This window comes from Hyaena hyaena, unplaced genomic scaffold, assembly GCF_003009895.1.
Source record: "Hyaena hyaena isolate Hyena2069 unplaced genomic scaffold, ASM300989v1 scaffold_207, whole genome shotgun sequence".
Classification (NCBI taxonomy): Eukaryota; Metazoa; Chordata; class Mammalia; order Carnivora; family Hyaenidae; genus Hyaena; species Hyaena hyaena.
In genome coordinates, this window is record NW_024080836.1 from 2,357,780 (window position 1) to 2,368,586 (window position 10,807).

General features: G+C 37.7%; 1 pseudogene; it reads left to right on the top strand.

Annotated features, from left to right (window-relative positions):
- The first annotated feature begins 2,135 nt into the window (after positions 1-2,135).
- LOC120238316 lies at positions 2,136-3,437 on the top strand (annotated as a pseudogene).
- The last annotated feature ends 7,370 nt before the right edge of the window (positions 3,438-10,807 follow it).

The window sequence follows — 10,807 nt, forward strand, 5'->3', positions numbered from 1 at the left end:
GTAGTTCACTCAACTTTTTGGTGAACCTTGCTTCCCGTTTACTATTTCACACGAGAGAGTTTTGACGGGACCTTTAGGCTGGCTGTCCTAAAATGTTTTGAATACAGAAGAGAACAGGAAATTAAAAGCAGCTCAACAGAAAGAGCCTGGATATTCACTGAACCAAATCCTACAAGAGTCCACGTTTGCTCTCTAATTGATTAGTAAATAAGTTTAGCCATTTTGGTTTTGTTCATATTGGGGAAAGAATTGGAAATCATTCCAGAGATGTTTCCATTTGTCATTGACCAAGATTTCCAAAACCCCCGTGAGTATGTCTCCACAGCAGTTTCAATTAAAAAAATATACACCTGTTTTCAAAAGGGAGAGATACTGGAAGAAAAAAATTGCAGAAAAGGGATATTACTCAGCAGATGGCAGGTATAGGAATAAGAAATACGAATTGAATTTATATTCAGATCTGAGACACAAAAGGACTAGCTGTGAATTGGAAGAAAATGGGTATAATCATACTTTCTAGGAAATCTTTACATATTTAGCTTTTCTCTTCTTTTACACCATTTCAAAGTTTTCTCAAGGAAATTATCCTTCTCTTTCTTCCTTTTCTTTTATTTTTTAATTTTTATTTATTTTTTAAATAGTTTATTGTCAAGTTGGTTTCCACATAACACCCAGTGCTCATCCCTACAAGTGCCCTCCTCCATGACCATCTCCCCCATCCCCTTCCCCCACCCCCATCAGCCCTCGGTTTGTTCTTGGCATTCAAGAGTCTCTCATGGTTTGCCTCCCTTCCTCTCCCCTCCCCCATTCCCCCCTTCTTCTCCCCCACGGCCCTCCGTTAAGTTCTTCCTAATCCTCCTATGCATGCAAACATATGATATTTGTCCTTCTCTGCCTGACTTATTTCGCTCACCATAACACCCTCAAGGTCCATCCATGTTGCTACACATGGCCAGATTTCATTCTTTCTCATTGCCATGTAGTATTCCAGTGTATAGATAAACCACATCTGCTTGAGCCATTTGTCAGTTGATGGACACTTAGGCTCTTTCCATGTTTTGGCTATTGTGGAGAGTGCTGCTATGAACATTGGGGTACATGTGCCCCTATGCATCAGCACTCTTGTTATCCTTTTTCATTTCATCTGAAATCGATATGGGGTTTTGGAACTCTCTCATTTCCTGGTACATATACCAATGTCACTGGAAAGCAGTGCAAGAGGTAGAGACATTTGGGTATCAGAAATGATGATTCAATTAGACTTTACGGTAATTCCTGCAAGTGCTGTATTCTAGGGTTTAGTGCAGAAAAGAGCATCAAATGCAGATCAGATTTTGGGTAGGCACATCTGGTGCCATGGAAAGCCCGTGATATTTTACTTGGAAAACTAAATGAACATAGGGAGGCCAGTGTTATGTCCATTTCAGGATGTTTGGCTACATTTATTTTCAAGAGAAAACTAAAGCCAAATAAAATTGTTCTTAAGGGCTGGGACACATTGTCTTAAAATAGACTGAATCCATTTGTAATCTATATAACATTTTTATATGCTCCCATTACTCACTTTATGCCATTAGGAAAGCACTGAATCTTTAAAGAGAAACTTCCTACAGCTAAAAAAGACATTAAGGGGGAAAAATGCTGGGAGCCATAGTGACAGGTACAACTAAGCTTGTATCCTTCGGTTCCCTGGAAACCAGTCAAACACTATCTCATCTTGCAATGGTTGTGTCTGATCCTTTGCTTCAGACATCTTCCTAATAATGGCAACTGCAGAGGTGACTCTCTGCAAATAAGGATTTGCAGCCACTGGGCATCCATCACATTTCTCCAGAGCAACATTAGACCACCCTAATGGGTACTCCCGTCTTCATTATGATATTAATTCTCTAAATTTCCAAAGTGATTTCATTTGTAACGTGACAAAGGCTGGCTGCTCAGGAGACAAACTGTTTTCATCCCCCTCCTGCATGCTCACAAAAGCTTGCTCTCTTTAGTCTTTGGGGGAAAAAGAATTTGATAGCATCAGATCTCTTGTGATACACAAGGCTGGCTAACAGCTACACCACCTGCCAGCACTTCATGCCTGCCCATCCAGCTCGAAGCTTTCTAAAGCAGTGGTTGATGAGTGGAACATGGAGGTTGGCTTGGAAAGAAACTACATGGAGAGAAAACAGCGGCAGAATAAAAAACTCGGCATGGAAGCTGAGTGGGATTTGATGGTGACAGTGGGGTCAGAGAGAGGCTGGAAACAGAATCTGTTGCAATAGGGATAGTTTGGGAGATGCTATCTCACACCGTGCTTTTTCTTCCTCTTACCCAGGGACTTTGTTGTGGCTACAAATTCCACCACTGCCAACCGAACACAACCTCCAAAATATGGTAATTCATTTTTCTTTCAATATGCTAGCCTCTATGGACTCTAATTCAATCTACCCACATCAAAATTAGCTTATCTTCTTCTACAATGTTTACTAGATATAAAACTTAACACTTCAAAAAAAAATCCTGTCTCAATCAATATTGAGGATTTTCCACTCACCGAGGATCATTGTTTCTAACTGAATTAGCATCATGGATAGCAAATCTGTATTGAGTGACCCAATGCCAAGTTTTTAAGAGGTCCAGCATTGGTCAAAATATTGAAGCAGATTAAATTTTTCTCTGCTTCCCCCTTCCTTGCCTTCTTCTAGAAGCTTCTTGCTCTTACTTCTTGTTTGCCTTCAGTTTCAAAGTGAAGGGACTGGGCCTTGCATTTATTGCCCCAGAGCCACCTGTGCTGCCCAGCCTGGTCAATACCACTGTGTTGTTAGACATTGTCCTGGATGGTGACCCCTTGGGCTGAGTCCTCTAACTGTTTGCAAAGTTCCAAAGACAGGAGAGAGTTTTTGTGCTCTGAGCACTGGGGAGGAAGGACTTGGTTATAAAGGTTCCTGCTTTCACAGGATTATTCTGGGATTTATGTGCCAGGGTGGTAACTTCACACACCATAAAAGCACTGCTGGCAGGTGTACCTATGGGGAGAAATTTGATGATGAGAATTTCATCCTGAAGCACATGGGTCTGGGCACCTTGTCCATGGCAAATGCTGGACCCAACACAAATGGTTCCCAGTTTATCATCGGCACTGCCAAGACTGAGTGGTTAGATGGCAAACACGTATATCAGGGCATGAATATTATGGAAGCCATGGAGCGTTTTGGGTCCATGACTGGCAGACGAGCAAGAAGATCACCAGCACTGACTGTGGCAAATTTAATAAATTTGACTTGTGTTTTATCTTTACCAGACCATTCCTTCAAGAGCTCAGGAGAGCACCCCTTTACCCCTATCTGCTCAAAATATCTCATAATCTTTGTGCTATTGCTGAGGTCTATGGTGTCATATTTTCCTTACCCCGCTCCACGTCTACATGGATTGCAGAGTTAAGTTTATGATTATGAAATAAAAACTAAGCAAAAAAAATTAAGGGAAGGAACTGGATTGCAGAATTCAAGTTTTAATGTTTTATATTATTTCATATTATATTTGTATTAATGCTTTAAGTATTATTTTATATTATATCTGATTTTCTGTCCATATATGTTCAAACACTTGGTGCTGTTGCAGAATATGGTTAGGCCATATCTCATCATCACAAATTTTAACTGAATATTCATATAATAGATCTACAATATCAGGATATTTGCTATTACTCAGAATCTTCAAGACGTTATTATTTAGAAAAAAATTGTAAAGCTTTATTCTGGAGTAGATTTCTTTTAGACGTTATTATTAATGGAACACAATCATATGCATTATATATGTTGCTTTTAGAAATATCAAAATATAAATGTACAGATTTTTAACAAAGTAAAGCAATTATTTGAAAGTGATGAATTTTGTCTTTTTCCCCCAACCACAAATTCTTTTTAAAAAGTTATTTGGAGCAAAAGAACATTACTGAATATTTCATCTCTCACCCATCCTATTTTTCAATTTAAGAGATTGTCCTATGAATTTCTTAAAGTTTTTGCTTGTTTGGTTTTAAAAATATATTCAGACTAAGCTTTGTTTATTTAATTTAAACTTTTGTAAATGTTACAACTGCCCTTTAGAAGTTGAGAGTTGGCTATTTCTTCTTATAGTTTAATTTCTAGACTAAGTCATATCTCAAGTTGTAATGTTTTGCTTGATACAGAAGATAAGGGCATGCCCTAAAACTTAACATGTATCTTATGAATATTTGTAAATCTGTGTTCAGACTATTCCCAAATAAGCAATGTCTGATTTCAAATGGCTCTTACCTACTGTTGCCAGGAATGAGGTCACTGTTGATAGTAACTGTGCAGAATCCTATTCCCTTCCTAGTTTCTTTTGCAAGTGCTAGAGTGGCAGAATCCCTTGTGATGACTGAAGATAAAACCTGGTGGCCTGATGTGTTGGGGAGGGAGCAGCGTGGAGATTCCCGTTAACACTAGGGGCTTTTCACTGTGAGAGATGTCTTCGTTGGGTGTCAAATTAAAAAAAAAGAGTTGAGTTACCATTCAACCATCAGAATTTTATTGACAGTCTACTTACTATGTGCAAACTAGCCCTTCTCCTCCAATTTCCTTCTCAGAACATAGTGTTTCACTTTCTTCGAATGATTGGAAGTTAATGCGTCCAAAACGTATAGCTAAGGCATAAGGCCTTTGCTGTTGGACTAGCTTTGGATGGATAGCATTTACTGCAACCTAAATAAAATATAAACAAATATAGGATCATTGAATCTCTGACATCTGATTGAAACTCGAAATTAAATCCAAGCTCTTTGAGTTAGGGTTTCTTTCTTAATTGTGTTTTCATTATCTCTGCTTAGCATTTAATAGTCCTTCAATATATATTCACTGTACTGAGCTGACCCTATAACAAGATCCACACCTGATACATTTCCATTAGTTTACAGTATAGGAATTCAAACTCATAGTTTGGACAGTTCGTGTCACTATTGGGGACTATGCAAAGAGTAATAGCATGAATAGCATGCTATTATGTTGGTAGTACAATACCTGGCATAATTTAATAACATCTTGTATGGTGATAGGAATTTTTAGTAATCAAGAATTTAATTTTAGGCTGAGCAAAACAAGTGCCTAAATTATTTTAGGTGACTCTTGAAAATCAAATTAGCTTGAAGAACTATTTAAAATTGCTTCTATATTGTTATTTTTATAACTGACTCTCAGCTAATATATTTGAAGATATGTTTCACAGAAATGTTTTTCACTTGAAAATAAAGTGAGCAAAGAAATCATCGATGACCGTTCTTGTAGTGGTAAAATGATGAATAAACATACACAAGCTGGGGATCAGACTGGATTGATTAATCCAATGATTTCGCATAAACCTAACCAGCTGGCAGATGTGTAGTTTCCTTTTTTCTATGATTGCCATCTGCGAAGATCCAGAGCCGGGTTGAGACTCTACCTTAATGAGTGCTGATTCTTAGATCTCATCCTTCTAATCCAAAAGGCCCCACTAATGCCTTTTTAAAGCACTTGTGAAGGTCCTAAATTAATCTCACTCTTCCCAATCACAAACCAGGGCTCAGAGTGCTTGGCTCAGAGAGTTACACCCATGTTAATATTGAGAAAATAGCCTTCCTGATAGAACATGCTCTCACGCTCCTGTAGTCATGGAGGTAAGGCATGGTGGATACACTAAAAAAAAAAAGTTGAACTCTATGGTCATTGGGTATTAGCCCATAACATGAAAAATAACATGTCTCATAGCGGTTTTTACTTTTTTAAAAATTCAATAGTAGAATGTGGTATGTACAGAGAAGGGCACTAGCCTAAAAATTAAGGATCTTAAGTTCAGGTTCCAGCTTAACCAAAACATTGGCTCTTTGTCCTTGGACAAGCCATGTACTCCCCAGTGTCTCAGTTTTCTTAATGTTCAAAAGGAAATTGAGCACGTGAGGTTCACAGTTCGTGAGATGAAGCCCTTGCGCTAATAGCATAGAGCCTACTTGGCATTCTCTTCCTCTCTGCCCCACCCCACACCTGCACATACACATACTCATTCTCTCTCTCAAAAATAAATAAATAAAAACTTAAAAAAAGAAAGAGGTGATTGGTGAAGATAATCTCTTAAATCTCTTAAAAATTCTAAAATAATTGCCATTTTTAAAAACAAAAATTCTACTTCTTTAATTACTCATTTACAACCATTACTTACTCTGTTTCTTTTTGAGAGTGAATAGAATGTCCATTTATTATATTATTTTTAACAATACTCACAAAAGAATATCATTTTTTAACATCATCATGCCATTGTCTGTAAGTCTTTATTGTTGCTGTTTGAAGTAACCGTGAGATTTTTGGTAAGAAGATTTGTTTTTTTCAATAGACATTTTCCTCCAGAGTAGCTAAATTCTATTACCATTGTTTCAGTTATAGCAGAAGCATCAAGTCAAGTTGTAATTCTGAAAGAAGAGTTTGAAAAGCACAGATTTCTTTTCTACTCAATTTCAAAAAACCAAAAAGTATGATAAAATTAAGCATAAAACCACTATCAGTTTTCTTCTATCCTCAGTTATGAAAATCAAAATGTATGCTAGAGGTAGAAACTCTTACAAGCGTAAAGATAGAGCTGTCTCTTAGAGGAGACCTGTGTTTGCTTGGAAAACTCTTGTCCCAGATATCTGCATAGTTTATCAATTTATTCAAGTATGTGCTAAGATGTGACCTCATCAGAGAGAACATTCCGGATCCCATGTAGGTAATAGCATCTTTTGGGGCGCCTGGGTGGCTCAGTTGGTTAAGCGTTTGACTTCGGCTCAGGTCATGATCTCACAGTTCGTGGGTTTGAGCCCCGCGTTGGGCTCTGTGCTGACAGCTATCTCAGAGCCTGGAGCCTGTTTCAGATTCTGTGTCTCCCTCTCCCTCTGACCCTTCCCAGCTCATGCTGTCTCTCTCTCTCTCTCAGAAAGAAGTAAAAAAACATTTAAAAAATAGCATCTTTTTTGGTGCTTGAGCTCTTTCCTTTTTATTTTTTCCTACATCTCTTCTCATCACCACTGAGCTGGAATAGAAGCTCTATGAGAGCAGGCACAATGTATCACCAGCAGGCACTACCCAGTCACCAGTGCCCAGGTCAAAACATGGCCTTTAGAAGCAGCTGAACAAACAATGAATGAATGAATGCCTGAAAAACCTTAGTGCTAAACCAAACTGGTCAAGTGAAGGATAGACCGGTGTGGAGTAAAGAATAACATGGAATAAAGGATAGTCCTTGCATCAGGGGAAGTCCAAGCTCTAAGCTAGAGCTTACCAGCTCAAATGTCTACAGGGATCAATAAGTTAAATGTAAATATGTGGGTAACAATAGAAAGAGGTGAGAACTGTTGCAAACTGGAAAATATATTCAAGCCTAAAGATATCTACACATTTTAAACACCTGGAAGCCAAAAGGAAAAGGCAATGTGCTTGTAATGTGTGCCAGGTAACCTTGGTGGAACAGTGCAGGGAAGAATGACCTGGTGCTCTCTTAGGAAGGAGACAAAATGTAAAGCAAAATAAATGAAACTTAAAATGGAATCTACCTGTACATTTGAATAGCTATTGATGTGGAAGGTCACCAAGAAACAGAACTTGAGCTCCTGGATATTGAGCCTGATGGTAACATCAGAGCATTTATCACTAATATTTCTGGGGGAGTGGTGTTGAATGGGATTCTAAGTGTTCAATATAAATCAATATTTTTCAAGCTATATGTCCCTTGCTTCTAGAGAAAAGCCCCTTTATCTGCCATCGGATTTCTTTCAGAAAGTCAGATCATTACAGATATCATATTTCTGACATTTCTTTTTAAAGTAAAAATGACAAACTTGCACGTTCTAATTGTCCCCTAGTCTTTCATTGCATAGTACTGTTTAAGGCTTCTTATACTGTCAAGAACCCTTTACCTAGAGTGTATATTGAAAATAATACATGCAGGTATACAGAATTTAAGTTACAGAAAAGTTTTTCTTCTAAGAGATGTGCTTCATTCCAGAAAGCTGTGCTGATTTCAGGGTACTTACCATACCATTTCAAGCTACAGTTAAGGCACTTTTAAACCTAAATTTTCTTCCATGTGTTTACAATTGCTCCAACTTCAGCTCATCAAGTAGTAGTTGGCCAAGGTATAGTTTGCTTTTTTTCCCCTATCTACCTTAGCTTCAGAGGTAAAGCCAACATTTAAGCATCTCTATCTATCTATCTATCTATCTATCTATCTATCTATCTATCTACCTAAACCTAAGGTGATACATACATTCACATATGTATGTATATGTATCACCTTAGGTAGAAGAAGTACCTCTGCTTAGCTCTCCAGATATTTTGTGCATCTTGGGTCTTCCTACTAGGTGCCATAATAGTTTATATTAAAACTCAGCTTGCAGGTCAACATGGAGGTGGTCTGTTCCCAGTTTTTTGCTGACTTCCAGGAACCTGTAGGAATCAATGTCAGCAGGAGGGAGTTGGTTCCAAAATTCTCTTTCCTCTCTATTTATAATTTTTGTCCCCTGACACTCACTCAGTTCTAGGGATGGAAAAGCATATCTTCTTCAACATTCCATTATGCCTTCAACATTCCATACAAGAAAGGTAGAGTCAAGCCTGAATATATAAAGAGACTGCTGATGTTTAGTTAAATTCAGTAGACATTTATTGAAAACCTCCCATGTTCTAGACCCTGCGCCTGGCTTCTGCTTCAGTCTAGAGGGGGAGATGTCAGGCCTTCTGAGCACATTACATGCATAATAACACAAGGACCACCAGGCCAGACCGACCAATTGCCATAATGGTGTATTTGGCCAATGGGCAGCTTTTTCTATTACATGTATATCATTACATTATATTTCCCATTTCTTTAACTTAAGAAAAAACCTTCAAATTTTTAGTAGCATATCCATCTTAAATTCCAATTTAAATATTGACCATAAGGAAAGGAGTGGTCAAAGATACAAAAGAGTTTCTGTCTGGACGTGCCAATCAAAAAGGGTAGGTTTTTTTTTTTGTATTCCTTCAGCTTTATTTGTCTGTGGAGAAAAGTAAATTACAGGAGTAGCCTAGTTTCCCAGAGTTCAAACCTGGAAACTATTAACAGAAGTACTGATCTTTGCTGTCCCGAGGGTGTTGGGAGAAAAGGGTGTATCTCAGTCACTAAATATAGATTTACAGAGCTCCCATCAAACAGTGATGTTCTGCAGGAGCAAAGACAAGCAGCACATATCTCAGGAAAGAAAATGAAGGTTGAAAGAAGCCATTGTGAAGAGTGCATGTTTTCCATTATGCACCACTGTTCACGTGACAAGTATGTATGTAGCCAAAGTGAAAAATGCATGAGTGCCAAACTGAGCACACACTCCTCTCTTGACACAATTGAAGCAGAACTTCTAATGCATCTGTGATTGTGGGTCAGTTGATATATACCTGGAGTCCTGTCAGGAGGAAATATGAATGTGCATAAAACTCCTAAATTTAGTATTTGAGATGGTTGGTATGAGCCATTCACCTTCCCTTTTCCCCTCCTTCTAGCTTCTCCTTTTCTCTTTTCTTCTCCCTCTTCTCTTTGTGAATTTATGGTTCAGAAATTATTCAAACTGACTTCAAGCTCTGTCATTTCTTCATAGGTGTTTTATGCATGTTCTTGGATTTTCATCTTGTCACTGGGCCCAGAAGCAGTGGTATATCATCACATTAGAACATTTTACTGTGCTGAATCTGTTGGCTTGCTTAAACCCAGGGCAGCAGAGCCAAACCAAATTCTGAAATGATCCACTGAATCTTTTCTGCAAACATTAAAGAGAGAAAAAAAGTTAGCTCCGTAAGTTGAACAAATGCTACACTAAAAATAAAGGGCTACATGGTTTGACACTGAAGCTTTGGTTTATGATTTTATTTCAATTGCTAGAATATTAGTTTTGGGGTGCTCTTACACACAGCTGATGTAAATGGAGGTTAAATACTACTTAATTAATGGTTCTTATCTTGTCTTTTTCTTTTATGGTTACATAGTCTACTTGTTCTATTCCCCAATTAATGACTACAACTTGCTGTATGTAATTATAATATATATATTGGCATTTTTTAGTCTTTGCTATGTAATCTTCAGAATGATATAATAGAAGGGCAATTATCTCATCCTAAATATATAGCCTTAGAAAGAACCTTGAGTATATACATCTCTTTCTCTTTCTTCCTCTCTCTTTTTCTCTTTTTCCAAAGTTTGCATATGCTTGTCTTGAGATAACTGAATTTTCTCAGTGACAGCAAGATGACGATTAATCAGCTGGGTTCCTATCTGTGTTTAACTGCTTGTCTCTAGCATTGAGTGGGAGAAGTTCTTGTAGTAGTTTACTAAAGTGATTTGTGTTATACCTATTAAAATTATTGTATTAATAATATATGTCATCAGCAACTTGTCACTTGAGTACGTTTTAGGATATCTGTAGGAGTATATAATATAAATCTGAATTCTAGGCAAAACTATACAATCGGTTCTAAACTCTATTATGCATAAGATTAAAACCTTGAAGGTTTAAAATGACAGGTTCATCGTCAAGTGCACTGTACTTTTTATTCTGAAGAGACAAAAGACTTTGTGCTTCTTAGGTCTTCATGAAAACTCTACCAGTAATTTTCAGAGCAGCGCTGTGCTGATGAAGCCTTTACCGCCATCAGGGTATCCCGTGGTGCTCTCCATCTGGATGGGATAGGGAAAAAATTGATAGAAAAAAATGGAAGGAAAAGTGATTTTTGTTGTTGTTGTTGTGTGTTTAAAATCACCAGATGTA